The following is a 24,979-nucleotide window of genomic DNA, read 5'->3' on the forward strand; positions in this document are numbered from 1 at the left end:
TACTTTCACTTAAGTTTGGAGCGTTTCTTTCACTCTAATAACGTACAATTTAAGAATACGTAATATAAATGCATCACATTCAGTGCTATGATTTACCTGCTCCTCTAAACCAATTACTGAACAACTCTTAACAACATATAAACCATCTGTTTACAGCAAACACATTCACAGCTACAATACATAAAAATATTAACTCAGTATTACCCAAAAACTCCTAGACTCTTGCCTGTATTATGATACTCACATTAAATCAAATATTCTAAAAGTAACACATGTCGTGGAGCCATATTTAAACTAAATGAAACATGCTAGGGTCCGCCATCTTTACCAATACACACTAATAGTAAATCACACTCGCTAATACAGGACACAATAAGTCTCCTTTTCTAATTTAATAACTTATCTTCAGGAATAGAAGTCAGCACATTCGGAACTAAAGGCGTTCTTCAACCCTTAGGAGTGATTTGGAACCAACATACCCATCCTACTAACCTGTGTTTTGCAGGAAAAAGAATAGACGACACGTTAGATGCGGTCTGTCGGCAGGCAGGCTCTGCTCTGAGCTCCCAGCAACCGCCACACCCAGCACACACCTCTGGGAGCAACTCCCTCTGCTGGCGAACTAGGGAAATTGCAACTACAGCCCAACTAAAATCAGGACCTTCTTCATTAATAAAAGAACATATTAAATTATTTCACAATGTTTCTACCTTGGAGGGTATCACACCAACATTACTCTCCTGTCCAGGCAGAGACTCAGAATTTCCGACCATCTACTGTTCTATATCCCTTAACGTTGATCTCAAAATAATCCGTAAAGCCCTCACAAAAAGACTATAAAAGTTAACTCCTCTTATAATACATCCTGACCAAACTGGTTTTATAAAAAGGAGGCATTCATCCACAAATTTACGCAGATTATTTCATTTAATAGTCTATTCCTTCAGTAAAAACACAGAGACTAATATATTATTACTAGAGGTAGAAAAAAGATTTGATAGAGTTAACTGGAAATTCTTGTTTGCAACCTTGAGAAAATTTCGTTTTGGAAACTCTTTCATTAACTGGTTAAAAATATTATTCAGTTCCCCAACAGCAAGTATCAGGACAAATACCCAAACATCTTCCAGCTTCAGTCTTCAGAGCGGCACCTGGCAGGGATGCCCACTTTCCCCGTCATTATGTGCTATTTTTATTGAACCACTAGATGTATCAATCAGGCAAATTAAAGATATTAAAGGCATAAAATGCCTGAATATTGAACATTAAATCAGTCTCTATGCAGATGATGTCTTACTTTTTCCTCCAGCATTTACAAAACCTCTGTAATTACATTAATAAATTATTTCTCAAGAGTTTCATATTATTTTATAAATTGGTTAAAATCTACAATTCTTCCAATTAATTGTTCTTTCCACAATTCCATTAATACACAACTGCAGTCAGGGAATATTACATTATTGAGTATTAATGTTTCTCCAAAATTGGCAGACTTAAAAAATTAAACCACATCCTGCTTTTAAAAAAAGTGGAAGATGATCTCGCTAGATGGTAATATCTACCCATATCACTCATGGGCAGGGATGTTTCAATAAAAAATATGGTCTTGCCCAAAATCTTATTTCTTATTCTCAGTGATCCGAAATTAACTGACATCGGACTGATTTAGATTTTTGGATTCCTGCATCCCTACATTTCTTTGGCAATGACATGTTACTGTAAAATGACATGTTACTGGGCGGGTGGCCATGCTGCTCCTAGGGCATGTCGCCCTTTGGCTACTTTGCTGAACAGGACATGTAAAAAAAAAGATGCTGCCTCAACACCCCTGCAAATGAATCCACATTCTGACCTCGTGTTCACAGCCACAACTACCAATAAACAGGTCACATACGTGTCGCATTGAAGATTTTAGAGACTGCATCATGTATTGTGCTGCAGAAACAAGAGCATGTGTCAAATATGTTGTGTATATATGAAGGTAATGCGTAGTATGCACCTTATGTCAGCTTCTCCCTGCTGTGGCTATAGCAAAGCTTACAGTTTGTACAGTTGCACATAAAGCACCAGTTCAGACATTCTCTGAATTTATCAAAAAAACCTTCTGGGATGTTTATACTACCATTATAAAGTCACTAAGTAAAGCTTTTGTTGTCTTAAAGGGCCAATATAAATCATGCCAATAGTGAAGTAACCAGTTCTTCATGACATCCTTCCTTCAAATAAACATTTTCATACCTCAGTGACAAGTCAGCTTTGTGTGAGGAAACCTAAAGTGGGTGTCTGTAACTCGTGATTCATACGCTTGTCATTAAATGCCACTCAGTGTCCTGGAGCTATTAAGTAGACAAAAAGAGACATGTCCTTTCATCATTTTTTCTCTCCACGCTGTGCAGTGCTCAACATGAAACTTCCTTCCCTCGATTCCAGTGGGCGTTTAATTGGCCACAGAGGCGAGAAACATGGAGAAGAGTGGGAATGAAGGCCTTGGTAGCACTATGCAGAGCGATACATCACTGCATGACAGTGCATCGAAGTGGTGGGATGGTTGAGAAGCTAAAACACAACCTTTTAATGAGGGTCTCTCTCTTGTGCCCCTCTCTTGCTATCCCACCCTCACTCTCCTCAAGAAAGAACCAGTTATTATCCTATCTTTATTTTCGCATTTTCCTTGTTTCCTTCAGGTTGATGGAATGGATGTGGCTGAAGTGCAAGGGGTGGGGGAGTTGGGACCAAAAACCTATCCACACATCTGTTATGCCTTGCTGCCTTTTAACATCCCTCCAAGTGCTTCTTGGCTGCGGCCCCTTGTCTGAGGTCCGCATCGGTCAGTGATCTGATATGCTCATTACTGCCGGTCAGGACTGGAAGACAGAGAATTACCTTCATGGTGGCTTTGATGTTTGATCTGCTCACTTTAAAAAGGATATATAATGAGGAATCATGTTGAGAAGAAAAAGAAAGGGCGCCTAAAAACAAATAGTGGTGCTGAGGGCCTAATTATCTGCTACCTCATTCAATAACGAAGAGCCAATATAGAAAGGGCAACCCAATCACTGTCAGTATTCAAGGTGGAACTCTAGCTCAGCAAAATGACTGACTGTGTCAAAATTGAATGGGTATTTGTAACTATGCATGGATATGAGATTCACACAGTATGATGGTGAGTAAAAGTACCATGCTAGAAAACTAGATACAATTAAAGTAAAAAAAAGAAAAACAACTATTATTCGTACTTCTACTAAAATGATAACAACATAATTGTTAGTTTATTTTCTCTGTTCCTCCTCGTCCTGGTTCCCTTTCTGTGGTTTAGGTTTTGTTTATTTACAGTCAGGGTTTCTTTATGGGTTCTTTGTTAATTATTAGGTTTTGGTGTTTCTTCTATTCCCTTTAGTTTCTCAGTTTGCTTTAGTTAATGATTATTCTAGGTTCTCATGTTTCTTTTGGTTTATTATCTTTGTCCATAGTTTTGCTTTGATCTGTTTTCCCTGAGTTTTGTTATTTATAGTTTTGTTTTTGTAGTCAGGTTCCTTTGGTTATGTTATTGTCTATAGCTTCCCTCATGTTTTCCCCTCTGGATTTATGTTAGGGTTTAGCTCTCGTGTTTCGTTTTGTTTCTAGCCTTGTCACCTTAGCAACTATTCACATTCCCTCAGTTCTCTACAGCCTGGTCCACACCTGAATTTCATCTCCCCTGATTTCCTATCTCTCATTCTCATTGGTCCATACTCTACTTCCCTCTGTTCATAAGCTCTCTGTTCTTGTTTGTTCCTTGCTGGTTCCTTCAGTTCGAATCTCCGTTCATATCTCCGTCCACCTACCTTCGTCTATGTACTTTGCCTACTATGTTCCTGCAGTATCAACTTTGTAAGTTTTTGGATTTCTTGTATCTGCAGTGATTTTGCTACATTCTTGCTACGTTTGGAAAACCTTTTTGAACTTATCTATGAATAAAAGTAGAAGACTCTTTTAAACACGCAGTTGCCGAGCTCTTGTCTGTGCTTTGGTCACTCTAAACCTCAGAACGCGACAATAAGGTTTCATTTGAAAAAGAAGCAAGCCAAATGTCTTTTTGTTTTACTCTTTCTCTATGTTTTAAAGCTAAAGAATCATTCTATAGGAAGATATTTGACAAAACTGTTACATTTCAGTTACCTCACTTTTATTCTATCCTCTAAAAAGGCAGATCAATCAACAGACATTATTTAATTAGATTTTCATGACAATATAAAAAAAAACATCTAAAACACAACCTTTTAATGAGGGTCTCTCTCTTGTGCCCCTCTCTTGCTATCCCACAAAACATCTAAAAACATCTTTTTTGGTGACAACTATTCACACGGTTCAAAGTAAATTGTGGGACCAAAATCTTCTCTGAATTTCAGCATTTAAAATGCAGCTGCTGTCTTTCGTTTTAACCTGCATACATGTTCTTAGAATCATGTCATAGTTCTGTTAATTCTTTTTGACAACATGCATACTTAAAAAAGTAGAACAACAAAAAGTACTAAGATTCTGTACAATAAATATATTTAGTGAAGTTTAATCAGCTAAATCCAGTGGGTGTTTGTTCCACCCACCATCGTGTACGTGTTAGAAGCACCATTTTAGCCGACATTAACTTCAAATTATCTTACTTCTTGAGACTAAGTTTGAATTCGATTTTTGATTTTTCTAAATATCTTAAGCTGAATGAATAAATATGGAAATCATTGACTACATAAAACCACTGTGATTTCAAACAGTGCCTGTAAACACACTGACCTGTGTTTGCTTGGTCTCCGTATTTGAGTCTATGTTCCAAATTTAAAATACCTGTAAATAAGTGACAATATTACAGCATATTTTAGTAGAAACATTGTAATATTAATTGTGACCAGTAAAAGAAATTAGATCGTCTTGGATAATTTTGTTGTAACCTTTTGTGTTAGTTCAATGGTGTGAAGTGGGATTTTATTACTCAAGGTTATTATAACTTGAGAATCCCATACCAGCCCATGCCTATTTCTCACAATCAATAATAGTGGTGGTGTTATGGTGTTTTTGAAGACCAACACAGACATGAGAACAGGAGGGGCATGATGAGAGCTGGTTTTAATGGTAAATAAACTCAGGACACAAAACAAAACAAAACAGCCCTGTGGCAAAAACAGTGGATCTAACACTAACTGATAAAATCAAAAATTATTTATGCTGGAGAGCTGGATTACTGGAAAGCTAGAAAGGTGAGTTAATATGCAGTTGAAAGACAGCTAGGGGTTTCAGGGAGATGAGACACTAAGGAAATGTACTGACTAAATCAGAGAACACAGAAAATCACTAATAAAACAGAAACTCAAAATACTACAGATCCTGACAGGTGGATTTATTTTTACTGTCGAGGCATGTTCCTGACTTTCAGCAATAGTAAATGAACACATTACCAAAATGAATATTACTTATGGGAAACAAGTTTTCTTTTGTCCTTGCTGCTAATTAGCTTCTTTGATTAGCTTTAAAAATAAAATATTTTCTGGCAAACATTTAAATGCATAATAGGACCATTTAGATGGGTTTGACAAACACAATGCACCAGAATTAAGTAAAAATATTAAAGCATAAATGTTTTTCTCAATGTTTTCCTAGAATTTGACTCACAATAACCAGGCCAGTGTCTCTCTGAAGAGCAGGGTAATTAAAATAATGTAAAAAGACCTGTGAGGTACAAAGTGCTGCCGCTGACTCAGATAGAATGATTTATACCAGTGGGTATCAAACTTTTTAAGTGTTACTTTAAGTACAACTTAAGTAAATACAAAGGTTTCCAAGTTGCACTATTTCTATATACTTTTTAAAACAGTACTACAACAAGATTTGTGTTTATCTGTCAGTACTGAATGATTGGTTGAACAATGCAGTTTCATTACTGAATGTCTTCCACATGTACTGAGAAGTTTAAATTTGCAAGTTTGAAGTTGGAGAAATTGACAGAAAGAACCCTAGATTTAGGAATTCTCAATGGGAAAGTCAGTCTTCTCAACAACATTGACTTTAGAATCCAACATGGACAACTTACATGTGTAACTCATGAATAACTCTAAAAACTGTTTATTTGCACTGACAATTTTTATCTTACTAAATTATCCATACACACAATAATAGCCTCCTTTAATGAACATGTTGCTACAGTTTTTGAAAATACAGAATGCAGAGAAATACAGTAGTAGCTAGGCCTGCTAACAGCAGCCAGCCTGGCTCTAAAATAATTATTGGCAAAGCCCACTGGTTTTGAAAATTGGAACAGAGGCACAATTAAGTTTGGTTTAATATATTTCCCAAGTTTGGTGTTGTTGGGGTCCTCCATTTTGGTCGGACAGACCGACAAGGCTGCGCAGTTCAGCATGTGCAGCTCAACAGACGTCACAGCTCTGACGTCACCCGGGATTATAAAACCTGCGGAACATCAAGTTTCATTGCCATTTCCAGCGTCTCTCATGGGACGACACAACGGAGGCGCATATCTGGAGAGACAAAAGCTCGCAGACGAACCTTTCCTCCACGCTGACATTCGTGGAAGAGCTTAAAGGCTGGAAATCTGTCTGATACAAGAAGGTCAGAAGATTCATATACTGATCGAACACCCCACTGACAGTATGGCATGGGTGGAACCCCACAGAGGTTTTATTTCCAAGGAGATGAGTTTCCCCTTGTGATTCAGTCGACTAAACGGTTCTTCACATTTTCACCGTTTTGGACGGATGAGAGGTTTACAGTTTTTTTTTTGAGTTGATCACGGACGCATGATTAACCCCCCTCCCCACTTGTTTTTCTTCAGACCTGACCCATCCTCAACCGGTGGAGAGAAGAAATCAACATCAAAGTAATTCAGGTCTTTTTTTATATTAAATTGGATAAGTGCATTCAGAGGTCTGGGCAGGATGAGGCATAGTTAAGGTGATTTAGAATCACCAGTAGTTAATCCAAGGTATCAACTTGTTGCATGGAATACTGATTGAAGTGGTTTATGCTGAGCTGTTTTGATTTGTTGTGCAAGTGTGCTGAATCGTGGAGCACAGATGCGATCAGCAAGGTGCGTCTGTATGTTTTTGTCCGGCTGATCCCAAATCGGCCAGGAGTTAGAAGTTGGACAAGTTTTTTGATTCGGGGCCTCATGGCCTGACCTTTTTTTCCCCCCAGTTTTATTACTGGTGTTTTCCACTGAGTTCCCGCATCAGAGTTTTATGACCCTTTGTTCAAGATTTGGGGGAATCAGCACACCAGGAGGTTAACCCAAATTGCACATTTTGTCCATAAAACTGCTGGCTTGATCTTCATAGACACTCAGTGTGCATATATTTTCTTTTATTTTTATTGTTAGGTAGTCATTTTTATCCTCTTTGTGTAGAATAGTACTTGTTAGTTAGGTGAAGATTTTTGGACCAGAGTAGTAATTAGATCAGGACTATATGGCTTCAATACATTTTCACATATTTATTGAAGAGAAGCATTTGTGTTTATTTCGTGCAGGAGTGATTTATCTGTCAAAATAAGATCAAAGTTCCCCCACCTTCAGTTAAGCATTTGAATAAACAGTGACATTTAGTGGTTTTGGTAATAATTATCAATTATTAATGATAAATAACTAATTGTAATTATTAAGAGCTTTGAGCCCATAGTCACAAAACCAGAGGACATCTCTGATTTCTATTTGTAAGTAATGATTTTTTGCTAAGAAATAATTTTCCTGAATTATGATTTTTAATTATGATTTTTGATCAATATTAATTAATCAATAATCATAACCCTTACAGTTGTTGTGACTATGAATCTAAAAATATTTAATATTAATCATTTTATATTTTATCAAATAATATTTCGGTCTGTTAAGAGTTGTCCTGTGAATACCAGCCCAGTAAGGCGATGGTATTAGGACAAAATCAAAAGGTGTTAGACGAGCTCTGACATTATTGAACAGCATAAACTCTGCACATATATGGAATGAATTCACACAATTTCTTAAAATACAAGAATTTATTAACAAAAATAAGTCAACTCAAAGTCAAACATATTTCAATCAACAAACTCTTTACTATGCTAAAACAATCCAAATAAACTACCAAGCAGAATTAAAGAATAACGAAGACTAATGGCTAATGGGCCATGTACAATATAAACAAATTGATTAAAGAAGGTTAAAACCATGACCAAAAGAGTGATGCAACATTTCCATGCAATGTTTATGTTTGAGAAATAAGGATTATCTTGAAGAATCTGGAAATGGAGTTAAGTTAGTCTTGGAACTAACCTAGACAATAATCAGCATACCTTTAGACAACCATTCACAATTATGCGCGTTATGATCAATCTTCTGTGTTTAAAACCACCCTTCAAGTAAAGTTTGTCTTAACTTTAAAAAGCCACAAACACAGAGCACAAAACTGAGCACATGTGCTGCAGATAGCCTGCTAGCACTAAGACAGCTGAGTTTCACCCATTTTGAGGGCTCGCCTTCAGCTGGAGACCGTGACGTGGTGACCACGCAACTAAAGCATCATCTGGAGAAGAGTCCCGAGTGGATTTCATTTATTCTCCTTCGTTGGCCAACAAAAAATTCATGAATGAATTTCTGGAATGAGAAGGCCAGAAATTTCACTTTGCCAATCGAAGACGTGAGTTTAACACGTAACTAAAAAACCACGGAGTTTCGAGGAGACGAATCGCCACCTTGTTTTTGTTCTAGTCGACTGTGATGGTCAGCCAAGGAGGCCAGAGGATGAAGATTGACCGCTTTTCCTGAAGTTAACTGTGGACGCACATTAACTTCCGACTTCCACCCCATTCTCTCTCAACTCCACTCAGAAGGAAGACAACGACAAGTAAAACCCCTCCTTTATTTTTATTTATTTCTTAGAAAGTCTGGGCAGGGTACAGGAGGTTTTAGTGCAATTAGATTCGCCATTTAATCTAAGGTGTTCTGAATGATATGTGCATGTAACCTTTTTATTTAAACTTTGACGTGCCGTGTTGGATGTCTGGAAGCCGCTGTGATACCCAGCTGGACTGTTATAATAACCTCATGGTGAAATTACCCATTTTCTTTGTCTTCAACCTTACTGCTTACTAGCTTGCCACCAAAAGTTTTATAACCCTTTGTCTGCTCACCTCGCCCAGCGTTGGGGGATGTTTTATGACTGAGTATAACTGAGTTACAGTTTGAGCTGCGCCCCAACCTCCACTCACCACCACATCCCTTTGTCATATTATCATTTTTGCCATAACTGCTGGTTTGATCCCATATGCACCCGCTGCTGTTTTGCTTTATTTTGTTTAGTTAGATATTTTACCCCTTTTGTGTAGAACTTTGCATGTTTGATTAGGTGAAGATTATTAAATCGGAAGAGCGGATTGTACCAGGGCTGTGATTCAATAAATATTCACATAGATAAACAGAAGGCGTTTTGTGTTTATTTTGTGCAAGAGTGATTCGTCAGTCAAGATAAGGTTGAAGTTCCACACGTTTCGGCAGAAACGGTCGATTAAACAGTGACATCTCTGGTAAGAGTTATTAATTATTACTGAGTATTTAACGGTTGTAATTATCAAAGGCGTTAAGCCACAATTACACCAGAAGACATCTCTGGTCTCGATTCATAAATGAGGTTTTTGGTTAAGAAATAAATTTTGTCAAATTATGATTTTTTATTATAATTATTGATAACGATGAATTAATCAATAATCATAATTCCAACACGTGAATTATTTATGAATTTGCACATGATTTATGGTGAAACGTTGACTCTGGAGAAGTGCCACAGTGACATGCTGCTGACCAGACAAATCCCACTGCAAATAGTGCCGTGATCATTTGTTCCCAGTGCCCTAATCTACATTTTTGATTAGCAACGTGATTTTTTTTTTTTCAGCGATGCAAAAAGCTTATCAAAAGTCATGCCACATTTTATTCAGGGTAAAAAAAACTACTGAGGGCAAACACCTTCTGTAATACATTTTTAGCTTTGTTAAGCTATGTGCAGTTCTTATACTTATTGATGTTGTTTAAATACATTTTCAGACCATCTTTTCTTAAATATGGTCGACCCAGAAAGTACATTAACATAGGACTATAGAGTCTGCACTTGAAACATCAAATTTGTGAGTTATTGAAGGATGGCCCTAGAGGGACAAACCCACCCGCAGGAGCCCAGTGGCTATGAATTGTACCTCCATCTTTGAAAGGAAGCTCCTGAATAAAACATGACTAAGCATAGAAGTACTATATTATAGGTTTATAGAACAAATCCCCTACAGTTCTTAAGAATACTACCATAGGTATACATTTAGATCAGTGGATTGGGGAGGAGAATGAATTTCCCTGATGTAGTTCAACAGTAAGATAAGGCTATGAAAGAATCCAGGTCAGCCATGGGGGACAAAACCACTTCGCTGCACCAGCAGGGGGGCTCAGGGGGGACAAAGCTGACTGATGCTGACTCTGGTGTAGCAACACCCAGCTTGTGCATCGGCTGTTTGCTCACCAAGAACATGGTCGAGCGCCAGAAGGCCAGCCTCTGCCTCTCTGTGGAATTTCAACCTTGTGTTCATCATGCACAACCAATCGATGAAAAGTTCTTCACCTACACTGAGCCATGCCTATAAGGGGGATGACACCCTGATCTCTGTCCAGTTTCTTTACCACTCTCAAATTTATACTGCCTGCTTGCCTTGGATTAGCTTAGTTTAGCTGTTCTTTGGACAGAACTGGCCATACACATACAGGTTTAGGCTTTCGTCTAGATGTTGCTTTTAACACCACCCTCTCTCCAGTTTGTGGTTTTACATTGCATTATTTGGAGAACTGCAAGGTCTAAAGCGACATAAATATAGGTAGGTTCACAGCATTCGGTTAGAGAAACTTAAAACATAAGTGGTTCCACCGGGTGTAGGCATAAAAACAAACTTTTACATAACTGTAGCGTTTTACCTGTGAATAAAGCTATCCTTTTCAGGTCATTTTCAGGGAAATGCAAAGACATCATAAACAAGGCAATTTGACCTCACTTGTAAAGAAGCTTTCAGAAGCTTCGTGGAGAGCTTGCCCATTTTAATGGCGACAGAGGCTGTTTGAATGTCACAGTAATGAGAGAGCTTTGAAAGGTAACAAAACCGTCCCACTCACTTATGGTATTTCAATTAGAGGAGAATTTCAGAGCATACAGCCTTCCTGAGTGACACAGGATTTGCTATTAAATCTTAAAGTATCTGCCTTTCATGAAAGTACCTCCCCATGCGCAGCGGCACATAAAAAGCAACAGCAATGTAGATCACCCACTCATTCTGCTGTGTGCTGTCATAGGAAATATGCATATGGGTCCCTATAATTCTTTTTATCATTCTGTGATCAAAATTATGTATTTATAACACTTAATTATTAAGGGATATTTGAAGTGAGGTTTTGTTAAAATTGTGTAAGTAGTCATGTGTTGGAATGAGACTCACATTCTAACCTCAAGCAAAAAAATTGCATCAAGGTTTTCACACAAAAATGTTAAACAAAATTATACAACATTATCTTATATTGAGGCGCGACGCTGGTGTAGGGGTTAAGCGCGCGACCACATATGGAGGCTATAGTCCTCGAGGCGGCCGTCCCGGGTTCACTTCCCAGACCCGGCGGCCTTTGCCGAGTGTCTCCCTCTCTCTTTGCCCCTCTTTCCTGTCTGCCTACTATTAAGGATAAAGGCCTCTAGTGCGGAAAAATATATTTAAATAGATAAATAATACAATATTGAATATTATAATTAGAATACTGTTAGGCATAACATTTATTTATTATTTCCTATTTTGATATCTACAAAAGCAAAAATAACATAAGCATATGCTTTTTGGCATTAATTAGTCAGGCTATCTGCTCAGGTAGAACAGTCAGGTGCTTAACAAACAAGCTGCTCATCTGTTGCCAACTGTACCTTTAAAACAGTTTTACTTTAAAAACGTTATAGGAGATGATCTTTTTGTTTCCACACCCTCACTTTCCAATGTTGAATGTTGAATATTGAACCCTTTCTTTCAGCCAGCTGACCAACACTGAACAGCAACAGGTAGTGATGGGTTTCGCTGAAAAACGTCAGTATTGAGTAACCATGAATATGTATTTTTTAGTTAGTCTGTCTGAAATGTAAATAATTATTTATATTAGACAGGTACTCTGCCCCTTGCCAACACTTTTGGCATCTTAATTTGGTATAAATCCAGATTAGTTGGTACCGAAGGCTAAAGCTAACAACTTCTCCAGCAGCGGCCAAAACCAAAACAGACTTTAACCATCATAAAATAACTCCAATCTCAAAAATGTAGTATTTTATTGTAGGCATTTTATTAACATTTAAACCAGAGTTCTGTGTTTTTGAAAAGAAGACAGTGTTTATTTACATGCCAAATCAATTTAGGAGGCATTGGGCGACAAGAGATCTTCCTGGGTAAAATGTGTGCCAAAAATGGAACTTCTAGAGTGTTTTAGGTCAAAAAACCTAGCGCTTGTGAAAAAGCAGTTTCAGTGAATGCTTTTGTATTAATGTCTAAAGAGCCTTACTTTTCTATTAGGTATTTATTCTGATAAATTCTTTACATATTTCATTCTCAGCAAGTGTTTTACAAAAGAAGAACATCTGTTGTGTACTGCTTCCTATCTCCCATGTAAATAATCATTGGCTTAAAATACACTACTTCAATGTTTTTTAGATTGGAGTCATTTTCAAACGACAGAACTTTGTTTTAGTCTTGGGTTCTCTCGGACAAGCAGTTGGCTTGAGCCTTCAGGACTACCTAATCTGGATTTACATTAAATTAAGAGACCATGAAAGTTATTTACTTCAGGTAAGATGTGAACTGCTAATAACCTTTTAATAGAACCCCACTGGAAAACTCCTGTGCTATTCCTTTAAGACACACTGCTTCAAAGAGAGCTATCATGTTCTGGATTAGAGAAGCATTTGTCACAATCTGTTGTCCTAATTAGCATTACATGGAGGGTGACACAGGCACATATGGCAGCAGTCTCAATAAGTGCTAGCACTTTATCATCGGCCTATGTAGTATAATACTAATGGATTTCACACTTGTGGTCCATTCGTCAGCCCCTCATTGTAAATTGTGTGACTCATTCGGAGTGAAAAAAAAATATGCTAGATTTTATCCCATTTCATTAAAGCGGCAACTGGGTGGGGATGCTCAGCAGTGGTGGCCAAAGTCACAAAGCTTTCCCCGTGTGTACAGCCTACACTGTTCAGATAAATAGTTTTAAAAACCGAGCCGAGGACGTATTTTCACAGGATTAGCTGGCATGTAAGCGCTTATGTCTCTTGATGAATGGTTCTTCACATTTTACTTGCCTGGCAGAAAAGATGTGCAGGGCGACAGAGGGCAAGAGAATGGAAGAGAGCAAAGTAAAACATTCATTGGACAATGCTGATTGATGGTTTTATCATGTTAGAGACGAAGTGGCCTTAGAAGGCCAGGGTGATGATGTATTGTTTAACAATACATTGGAGCAGTATGTGAATACAAACCGCTGCCTTCATTTCTCCTCATTTCAATGTCTGTGAATGTGGGCGTGTGAGTGAGCACAGTTTGGTGTCTCGGTTGGAACAGGAAGACTGATGAGTGGAGATATGATGTATGCCCTGTCTTCCTGCTCCCTCTCCATCAGCAGGCATCCATAGCATGGGTAATGATGATGAGGGCAGCCTGGGCAACAGCATATTACTTCACAATGCTAAAAGATAATGAACTAGCTTCCAGCTCTGCTAGGGAATGTTCTCAGGCATCCAATTTACTATCTTTAAAATCCGTCTCCAGATAACCTCAAACACACACACTCATCTGCTGCTTTTTTACAGCTTAGGTGGAACTGGGAATACCAACAGAGAGAGTGGCAGAGGTTGATAAGGAGGCAATTAATCTGCATTTTCTAATATATGAATGGATGTCTGTCTGGTTGAAACAGTAAAAATAAATGGTGATAACAAACTTGGAAGAGGAAATGAGGAGGAGAAAATCTAAAAAGGTAGTTGAAGAAGAAACATAAGCGGTTTTACAGTTGACTCTCACTCTGAACTGACTGAAACATTTGACTACTCCTTTTATTTTGTGCTTTGAAATAATTGCTGCATTTGCAAAAGTTCTGCTTCACAGTTTGAAATTGGTGACAAAGTGGCGAGCGGTGCTCTGAGCCCTCCCAGTGCATGTGGGTATGTGACAACACACAGGAGGAACCTTCTTCAAAGAGATCGAAAAAAAAGAAACTCCTCTTTCAAAAGGACGCTGCTGTTTTCCCACAGGTGTTACCCATGGCAAAGCCCATCACTTGGCTGCTGTAGTGCAATAAAAAAACTTTTTATAATAAACTATTCCAGCAGGTCACAACAGTTTTCAGTACCCTATAAAGGGGACAGGGTTAAGTCAGAGAAACTGCTGAAACAATAGACCATAAATATGATCAAACCTATAATAAACTTCCCATTACTAACAGTCATTAGCTTCATTACCCTGAAATCTTTAAATACATAGTTAGATATAGAGCTTTGCTCAATTTCTGAAATTATTTTAAGTCAAAACTCAATTAAAGCTGCCTTTACATTGTGACAAGTTTTGGTCTAAGTTCATTACACTAATTAGAGGTAATTACAGATGAACAGACTTTCTAAAGAAGGGTGGTGTCAACAGATGCCCTGAACATTCTCTGTGAAGTCTTTCCTCTTAACTTGATTAAAAAATTATTTAAGTATTACCCCTGTCACTGAAAACATTCTTGTGTCTTTAGCCTCGTCTTCTTGTCTGTTTCCATGTCGTTTATTACTTTTATTTTGTGTCAGCATCATTGATCATGTATCTGTTCCATAATTTTTAAAAGTAGTAAAAATGCGAAACGAAGGCACCAAAGGGATTGCCTCACAGTTGTGTATATTGAAACAAGGAACTTGCATTACATCCATTAATTTATCTATAATTACAGATGTTTAATCTTATACAGATATTTAAAAAAGTCAAGCCTATATTGCATTTATTTATCTTTTAGAAAAAAAAAATGTTTTTACAAAGACATTAGAGATATATGTATTGACACCCCAATAGCCGATTTCAAATTCATTTAACTGTTGTGTTCTTGAGTTTTAAGTTTTTTTCAGCCAATGGCCACTAGGCTGGATGATGAGCCATATTTATGGAAATCTTGTTTATAAATACTGATAGAAAAATGCCTTTTCTACTTATTTTCTAAAAGCAAACGTGGAGTTTGCAAGACATTACTGGAACTTTAACTGGAACCATTTGCTTTGGTCAGGTGAAACTGAAATTGACAAACACTCAAGGTGGGGTTGGCCTAACACAAAAGAGTAACATATGGGAAGAACCTAATACCTACTGTTAAGTATGGTGGAGAAACTGTGATGCTTTGGGCCAAAGATCCTCTAAACCTTTTTTGAGTGAATGGCATGAAACTGACTAGTCAATGCAGCTTTTAAAATGAAAATATGTGATGTTTGGTAAACTCTACTGGGACTTAAACTGGAATCAGTGCTTTTGTCAAATGAGAACAAAGTTATGTTTTTTTAGTAACAAACGATTCAGATAGATCGGGCATATGAAAATGTATGAAAACACTTATTTCCCATTGTTACGCACAGTGGAGGATCTGATATTCTGTGGGCGAATTTCTCTTCTTTTCATTAGAGTTAATGGCTTCATGAACTCTTTGAAATATCAGGAGATTATAAATATCTGGTGGACTCTATCAGTAAACTGTAAATGTGTCTCCAATTGATATTTCAGCACAATAATAATCCAAAACCAGTGGGCAAAGGAGACCTAAAATGGTTCACCAGCAGGGATGGGAATAACGGCGTTAAAATAAGAGGTGTTACTTTTTATAGTAACGAGTAATCCACATTGAGAGGAGCCAGTTGAGGTGGCTCGGACATCTATACCGGATGCCTCCTGGACGCCTTCCTCGGGAGGTGTTCCAGGCACGTCCCACCGGGAGGAGGCCCAGGGGACGGCCCAGGACACGCTGGAGGGACTATGTCTCTCGGCTGGCCTGGGAACGCCTTGGGCTCCCCCTGGAGGAACTGGAGGAGCTGTCTGGAGAGAGGGACATCTGGGCATCTCTGCTGAGTCTGCTGCCCCCGCGACCCGGTCCCGGATAAGCGGAAGACGACGAGTACGAGTACGAGTAATCAAACAAATTACGTTTTTCATTGTTACAATGCTGAACTTTACCGTTAAACTAAACCTACTCATTGAAACTTAACTCATCTGTCATGGCTCACAGCCACAGAAGCTAAGCTTGTTTTCTTTGAGCAAGGGGTAAGACAATCGCATAAATGATTATGATTGGCTAAGGTAGAGTAAGCTTTCATTGTAAGCCAATCAGAGGCAGTGTTTAGTTTATACATAAACCACAAATGCACATTGTAGCCCTGCTCAGGCAAACTAGCAGATGTAAGCTGCAACAATGGCAGGTCTGGAGGGAAAGATTGCGTTTTTAATGGGGGAGTACAGACACTACTATATTCTCCTTGAGGTAAAAGGCAAGAAAGTACATGTGAAGTAAGTTTTAAAAATTGAGTAAGCTGAGTAAGTACTTGTCTGTGTAATTCCACTTTATGGAACTGATTTGTGAAAAAAAAATCTAAATTCGTGAACATATTTAAACTCAAAAAAGTAACACAATAGTTACTTTCTTTGTTAACTGGTTACTTTTATAATGAAGTAACTCAGTTAGTAAGTCAGTTACTTTTTGGTAGTAGTAATTAGTAACTATAACTAATTACCTTCTTAAAGTAACATGCCCAACAGTGTTCATCGGACACAAAATCAACCTACTTTGTTGGCAACATCAGACTCAAATCTTAATGAAAACATGTGGGTTGGGGTGAAGACAAGACGCTATAAGAAGGTAATGAGGACTTTGAATGTTCTAGTGAGATTTAAAAAAAGAAAAAGAAATGGTCAGAGACCCCTCACTCAGCATCCTCCTTGTGAAATGTTATAGGAAAAGGCTAAGTGCTGCCCTATTAGCAGAAGGAGGTAATATAAAGTATTAACATCAGGGGGATCGATAATTGTGAAACTGGTGTTTTAAACATTTATTTCTAAATGTGAGATTTCTTTCTACACTAAATGTACTCAAATAAAAGATTGGATATCCTTACGTTTTTCCGTGCTACTGCAATAAAAAAAAAAACTTTATTTGAAGGCTTTTTACACATCTTTACCAGAAATATTGTACTGAACAGGGATTCCAATAAATGTGGCCCTGGACTATAATGTGACATTTTATTTTTGATATTGCAGGTCTCAAACATTTATCAATACTGTAGACTGAAAGCCCAGTTTACAGCTTTAGGCAGGTTTCAAACATGTTAAGCTCACTAGTTTATCTCCTTTTCTTTTTTTCTCTACCTCCAAGATAAAGCAGGCAGCATTTCAGCAAAAGTTGGAGTTGGTGAAGAATCAGACGGTCTTACTGTGTTTTTACTGGGACGATCAGAAAAGAGTATATCTTGCCAAAAGGAAAAAATGAACACTGTTCAGATGTTGAATGAAAACTTCAGTCAGTTGAATTTTACCTTTACATCATCTGCCACAAAAGAAAAAACTTGCACATGTGACTGCTGTGCATCATTAGCTTATTTACTAACATCCAGATTAATTTCTTGAGTTGACACTTTCAAATAATGCAAAATGCAGTTCGGATACTTTTTTCCCCTTATATCACCAAAGCAAACCGGGGCATGCAGCCATCTTACTTTTGATGTTTTTGGAAAGAAAGAGAAAAGCTCATTTAATATACTTCAGTATTTGTGTTAAAGAGATTAACATTCTGGCAGGTCTCCCACTTCCTATTTTCTTATTCCTTATCATTAGGAATGCAAGTCTCAAGTATTTTATATATGAGAATATGACTTCTTCCTCCTATTACAGACTTCAGTTCTGTGTGCAGGAAAACCTGTTGTATCAGAATTGGAACATGTTTTCTCTTGAGGAGGTGATGGTGTGGGCTGATTTATCGTTATATGTGTGTGAGTAAAGGGGGGGATGTCGGCTCTGCTTTTACATTACCTTATTTCCTCTTTTCTATCTGCGAGGAGTGTAGCAGGGAGGAGAGAGAGGACCTTATCTGTACGGCTTTTCATGCCACAGTGATCCCGAGTAATCTAATTCAGCCTTCCTTTTTCTCGCATGTGTGCTTCTCACACATTGGGGCAAGCAGATTGTAAAAACTTTGTGTGGGTGTGCATGTATGTGTATGTGTGTAAATGTATGTGTATAAGAAAAGGGGACAGAGGGGGACGGACATAGTCAATGAGTTCTGAATGTGTCTTCATGTATGAGTATTTGTTTGGAGTGTTACGTGCGGAAGCAGGAGATGCTATGCACCTCTGGAAGTGCAAAACCAACAGGAAACGAGGAGGAAATGTAAACACAGTGCATGTCACCAAACCTAATATTGGCAAAACAGGCACGTGCATCTCAAAAGAACACATTTATGAGTGAAAAGTTAATTTATTTAACAAATTGAACTAAAACATTAAAAACTATATATAAATATTAAATTCCCAAGCACATTTTTTTTTTTGTTCAAGTTGATGAAACATGATGATGAAGACTGCTGAATTTGACAGCTGTCCTGTAAACACTCATTAACACCCACCACAAGTCATAAAAGCTCAAAAACAGGGTGGGAGAAAGAGGGTAAATTCAAGCATATTAATAGAAGGTTGACTGGAAGGCAAGGCCAGGCAGGTTTATTATGTGGATCACAGACATCACAGAAACCTCAAAGCTTTTCTTAAAAATGGGCTCAAAATGTCCAACCAGCCATCCATTTTCTATATATTATATATATTTTCTTCCGTACAGGGTCACAGTGCAGCTGGTGCCTATCTCCAGCAGTCTACCAGCGAGAGCTGGGTTACACCCTGGACAAGTCACCAGCCTATTGCAGGGAAACACAAAGACACACAAGACAAACAACCATGCTCTCAGCTCAAATACTTAAAGGCACTGTTTAAAGAGAAACTAATGTTAAAATGCATTTTTTAACAGAGAGTAAAAATTCTTGTCCAGGAATTCTATAACACGACAGAGCATTCCCAGTCAAGTTCATTCTCATGCTGCAATCACTCATCAGTGATCAGATAAACAGTACATCAATGAGACTCTTTGATCAAAAGCTGCAATATATAATGTTTTCAATCCTGCGTTAAAGGAGCCAACAGTTTCTGCAAATCTCATGTTTTTTCTTCCAGAGCTGAAGAGCATGAAACTAAATACTAAATGCCGCCACCCCCAGCCTGTTTAGTTGTTGTGCTGCGAACACTAATGCCTCTTTCCACTAGATCTATCTAGCCCAGCTCCACTCAATTCAGCCCACTTTGTGAGTGTTTCCATTTTTTTTTTTCCTTACCGGTACCTACTTTTTTCATCCCTGCTCCTGAGCAAGTACGATTGGAGCCGAGTAGGGACTGCATGTGACATGACTGCTGTTTACTGATTGGCCATAGGACAAGGAGAAATAAAAGCTACCCATAATCAGACTGCCTGGATCGAGTCAAATGGAAGGAAGACCCCGCTGAATCTGCGGAGCAATAACATCTAATATCCAACCTAAAACTAACTTGAGTGCAGTCAAAAGTCTGCGGTCCTGCACTTTACTTGACATTAAGATATATGATATAACACACCGACTTAGTGACTTTAGCGGGCTTTGGTCATGCCATGATACAGAGATATAAACTTGTGTGTCATCAGCATACACACAGAAACATATGTTTTAGTACTCTCTTATCTGAGCTAGGGGAATTATAAAGATGAGCAATAAAAGTGGCCCCAAGATGGACCCATGAGGAACCCCATAACTGATTTTTGAAGAAGTTCAGAGTAGTAAAATATGTGAAGGCCTTACCTGCTCATAGGGCTCAAGAATATTTCTGACAAAAGTAAGGAATAAAGAGTATCCACTGTAAATCATGACCTGGTTGATGTTTCAGATGGGTAAGAGGTCAGGTAAGTGGTTGCTGGTACATTAGAAAAAGTATCTTTTCTTTTAGAGTGTTTTTTGTGATCACCCGTCACTGCAGCTGCATGGTACCATTTACTTGCTGGCTCATCTTCTATTAGTTTGAATTTCTCATCTCTTGTCTATGGCCTGGAAATAGACAGTTTTATTGTGTATGCTGTTGCTTTTTCCTTCCACTCCTTTCTGAGTGGAATGAGGTTTGGTAGAAAAGGTGCACCAGCCACAGTGATAACCAAAGCCTTGAGAGAATTGTGAATTGTGAAGTCCATTTAAAAGTTTGAGGGACATGTAGAAGGTGTAGAATGCGGCAGACAAAGTTGGATGCATCTTACTTCGGTTGAGGAGAAATGTCTGGACTTTAGCTCATTGGTCCAAAGTCCTCTTTTCAGATGACAGTAAATTTTGCATTTCATTTGGAAATCAAGGGTCCAGATTATGGAGGAAGAGTGAGGTGTGGAGTCATGTCATCTGCTAGTGTCGGTCCACCAGCACAGTCTTGTATCAAGAGATGTTGGAGCAGTTCAAGCTTCCTTCTACTGACATTTATGGGTTGCTGATTTCATTTTCCAACAGGACTTGGAACCGCTTACCCAAAAGTATCAAAATCATGCAAAAACCTTTTAAATACAAAATAAATCTTGGTAAAAAAAATACACAAAAAAGGTATAGCATATCAGAAGATGCTGATGCTTCCTTTGCTTCCCCCTTCCACCTGTGTGTCTCAAGAAGTCAGGTGAAGAGACAACTGGAGAGACTGAATAGGAATAAGGCTGCAGGTCCAGATCATGTCAGCCCTAGAGTCCTGAAGGCCTGTGCAGAGCAGCTCTGTGGGATTCTGCAGCACCTCTTCAACCTTAGCCTGGCCCAGAAGAAGGTTTGGTGTTGTGGAAGACCTCCTGTCTTGTTCCGGTACCAAAGAAAACTCACCCATCAGTCCTCAATGACTATAGACCTGTTGCCCTGACATCTCACATCATGAAGGTCCTAGAGAGACTCCTGTTGGCCCACCTGAGTAAGCAAACAGTAAACCATCAGGACCCCCTTCAGTTTGCTTATCGCTGTGGAGTTGGAGTTGAAGATGCCACCATACACCTGCTTCAACAAACCCACTGTCATCTGGACAAAGCCAGCAGCACTGTGAGGATCATGTTCTTTGATTTCTCCAGTGCATTTAATACAATCCAACCTGATTTGCTTTGTCAGAAACTCCAGAAGACTCAGGTGGAGGCCTCAACACTCTCCTGGATTAAAGACTACCTGACAAACAGACCACAGTTTGTGAGACTGAAGGGTTGTGAGTCTAACCAGGTAGTCAGCAGCACAGGAGCACCACAGGGGACTGTACTCTCACCATTCCTTTTCACTCTGTACACCTCAGACTTCCAGTACAAGACAGACTCCTGTCATCTGCAGAAATACTCGGATGATTCTGCAGTCGTGGGGTGGATCAGAGATGGACAAGAAGCTGAGTACAGGATGGTGGTGGACCACTTTGTGGCATGGTGTGGAAACAATCATCTCATGTTGAACGTGACTAAAACACAGGAGATGATTGTAGATTTTAAGAGAAACAGGAATAAGTCAAACACTATTTCTATCATGGGAGAAGAAGTGGAGGTGGTGGAGGAGTATAAATACCTCGGTGTTCACCTGGACAACAGACTAGAGTGGAGATGCAACTGTGAAGCCATCTACAAGAAGGGACAGAGCAGACTGTACTTCTTGAGGAAGCTTAGGTCATTTGGTGTTTGCAGCAAGATGCTGCATATCTTCTATAAGTCTGTTGTGGAAAGTGTGATCTCTTCTACCATCATCTCCTGGGGAAGCAGCATCAGAGCCAGGGACTTAAAAAAGCTCAACAAGCTGATAAAGAAGGCTGGCTCTGTTCTGGGGACTCCTCTGGAACCTCTGGAGATCATTGTGGAAAGACGGATTCTTCATAAAATGAAGAACATTATGGAGAACTCTGAGCATCCTCTTCATGAGACTGTCCTACAACAACAGAGTGTCTTCAGTCAGAGGCTTCTTCAGATCTGCTGTAAGACGGAGCGCTACAGGAGATCCTTCCTGCCCACAGCCATCAGCATCTACAACGGCTCTTTGAAGAAACCTACATAATATGAGCTATAACAACATTTAATTTCCCTTTGGGATTAATAAAGTATTTTTGAATTTGAATTGAATTTGAATTGAATTGAATTGTATGGGACCATTCATCTCAGCTATGGAAAAACCTAAGGAAAAGGAAAAACTATTTTCAACTGATGTGGGCTTCCTACAACTAGAAAATAACACAAATGTGCAAAAATCACTGACAATGTTTTTCTGCTTGATTCTCTTTGTTTTTGAAAAAAAGTATTTCCAAGAGAATCATGCAAATTGTCTTTATGGGTTTCTGTCACTTGAAAACGTGGGAGCAACTCTATATTCCTAGAGCACACAAAGCAGGCTCTGACGTCAGGGACATGAAAAGGATGCAAAAAAAGGAAGTTGGAAATACAGGAGCATTAAAGACATTGCTTCAATTATCCAGAGAATGGATCTGTGGGTGAAGATGCCTCATGTTCCTCTTAATCCAGGAACAGCCACCCACAGGCATCAATCAGCTGCATAGCTACAGGCTATACTTGGAGAATGGGAATAACATAACAGTCGGGTCTCTATCATACAGATCAGAGGTCCCAAAATAAAAATAAATGCAGTATTTTTTCAGTTTTTTGCAAGCAGCACTGATGTAACACTGAATCTTTATGCTTTTTTAGTGAACACAGCTGTTTCTTACAGGTGACCTGTAAGAAACAGCTGTATCAGAGCGTTGCCTCTGATACAGTTCTGTATCAGAGGCAACACTCTCTGAAATGCACAACAAGGCTACACGAATGTATAAAAGGTGACCTGTGTGAACTTTGGCAAGACTGAATCTACACAGCAGACTCCCTGTACCTTGCTGAGAGAGACATACAGCTCCAGGCTTCCTCTTAGGTCAAGCCCACCTCAAGATCCAATCTGAGGCATGTTGTAAGCTACAAATCCTCGTTTCCTTTCCTGATCCTAAATGCATGCTGTGGGCACCAGCCTGCAGTATATTATCACTTCTGCCTTCCTCATAAAACAGCAGAGGTCCAAGAGGATTGCACATCTAGTGCCTGTGTGAAAATAGTTCTACTAAAGTGCAAATGCAGTTACTGCTGAACGCTTTGTCACATTTAGATATAAAGCATGTAACATTTATGAAAGTAACTGGCTCCTTCATGATGCCATTTTCAAAATGTAGGATTTTTTAACATGTTTTTTTCATAAACATTACAATAAAATATGATCAGACTGGAGTAAAATGCAGTCAGTTTGTATTATGAGTTAAGGACCATTTTGTCTGCATTTTGTTAGACCTCAAAAGGTGTCCTACATGTGTCAAAAGATTGTTAAATGTTGCCTGAAAACACAAGCATGACTAGACACAAATAAAAACAAACAAAAGTTTCTGCTACCATAAATATCATCCAGATGTTCAAAATTCATATACAAATGTATTTTTGATGATCATTCTGTGGGGAATTATTTCTTTTATAAATAAGGTGATCCTAAATGCTCAAGTAAAAGGCAAATGAACATCTCTTGTTTCTTAATTATGTTTTGCCTCTCATTTATTTGAGATGGGAAACATTAAGCTAATATCGATATCGGCCCAAATTGTTATAATGGTACATCTGTAATTGTAACAACATATTCAAGGTTATTCTGTGAGAATTTTTATATCATGGCATGACTACTACATGTAGACTTTTTGGTTTCTTTCTTTGAATAAAACTTTGGTCTAACCAAAGGAAACTTTGGTTCTGAAGATAGACTATAAATAGGTATCTAACATTTGGGAGGTGGTTATTTGTATTGTGTCTTCTCTCTCTACAAGTCAGATTGTCCTTGTGCTAGAAAAGAAAGCCACATTGCCTTCAGTCTGTTTGTAGTAGAATGGATAAATGTGGCATACAGTGCAAAATCACTACCAGGGGTCAGTAAGATAAAATGAGTGTGACATACACTAATTGGACACTGAACATTTCTAACCTCATTGTTTGTAATGTAATACATCACAGTGTGCAGTTCCAATGTGCATTTATTTTGGAAACAGTTGACACTCAAGTTACATAAAAACATTGACAAAAGAATTTTACAATCATCTTTGGTGTCTATATAAATAAACTTGACTTGACTTTAAGCTTTAAGCAATTGTTTTCACAAGTCAATTAATTAGAACTGTTTTGTGTGTTCCTTGGTCTTCTTGATGGTATATGAGGATAAACTACACACATGCTGACTACTCACTTATTAGGTGACTTCTGAAGTAAACTGGTTGAAGGAGATTTTATTAGGGGTATGATAATAAATTGAGCAAATAACAAAAGCATGCCACACCTTTCTGATAATTTTACTTTTGTTGAAAAACCACACAACCTTTTTTTTCCACTTCACATTAATATGCTTTTTTGTGTTGGTCTATCACATCCCAACCCTAAAAAAAAAACAGTAAGGTTTGTGACAAAATGTGAAGAAGTTCAAGGGGTATGTACAGGTCCTTCTCAAAATATTAGCATATTGTGATAAAGTTCATTATTTTCCATAATGTCATGATGAAAATTTAACATTCATATATTTTAGATTCATTGCACACTAACTGAAATATTTCAGGTCTTTTATTGTCTTAATACGGATGATTTTGGCATACAGCTCATGAAAACCCAAAATTCCTATCTCACAAAATTAGCATATTATTAAAAGGGTCTCTAAATGAGCTATGAACCTAATCATCTGAATCAACGAGTTAACTCTAAACACCTGCAAAAGATTCCTGAGGCCTTTAAAACTCCCAGCCCGGTTCATCACTCAAAACCCCAATCATGGGTAAGACTGCCGACCTGACTG

The 24,979-nt window shown here is 38.3% G+C and overlaps 1 protein-coding gene across 2 annotated transcripts in view; it reads right to left on the reverse strand.

Moving 5' to 3' along the window:
• Positions 1-24,979, reverse strand: part of si:dkeyp-14d3.1 (transmembrane protein 132D) — a 287,155-nt gene that overhangs the window by 67,420 nt on the left and 194,756 nt on the right. The window contains exon 1 of one of the 2 annotated variants that reach the window (XM_047381725.1): positions 493-599. The exons of the other annotated variant lie outside the window; for it this stretch is intronic. The gene's annotated coding sequence lies outside the window, so the exon portion shown is untranslated. Of the gene's footprint in view, positions 1-492; positions 600-24,979 lie in introns of those variants that run through there. 2 annotated transcript variants of the gene reach the window in all.

Source organism: Girardinichthys multiradiatus, chromosome 12 (genome assembly GCF_021462225.1).
Source record: "Girardinichthys multiradiatus isolate DD_20200921_A chromosome 12, DD_fGirMul_XY1, whole genome shotgun sequence".
Taxonomy (NCBI): Eukaryota; Metazoa; Chordata; class Actinopteri; order Cyprinodontiformes; family Goodeidae; genus Girardinichthys; species Girardinichthys multiradiatus.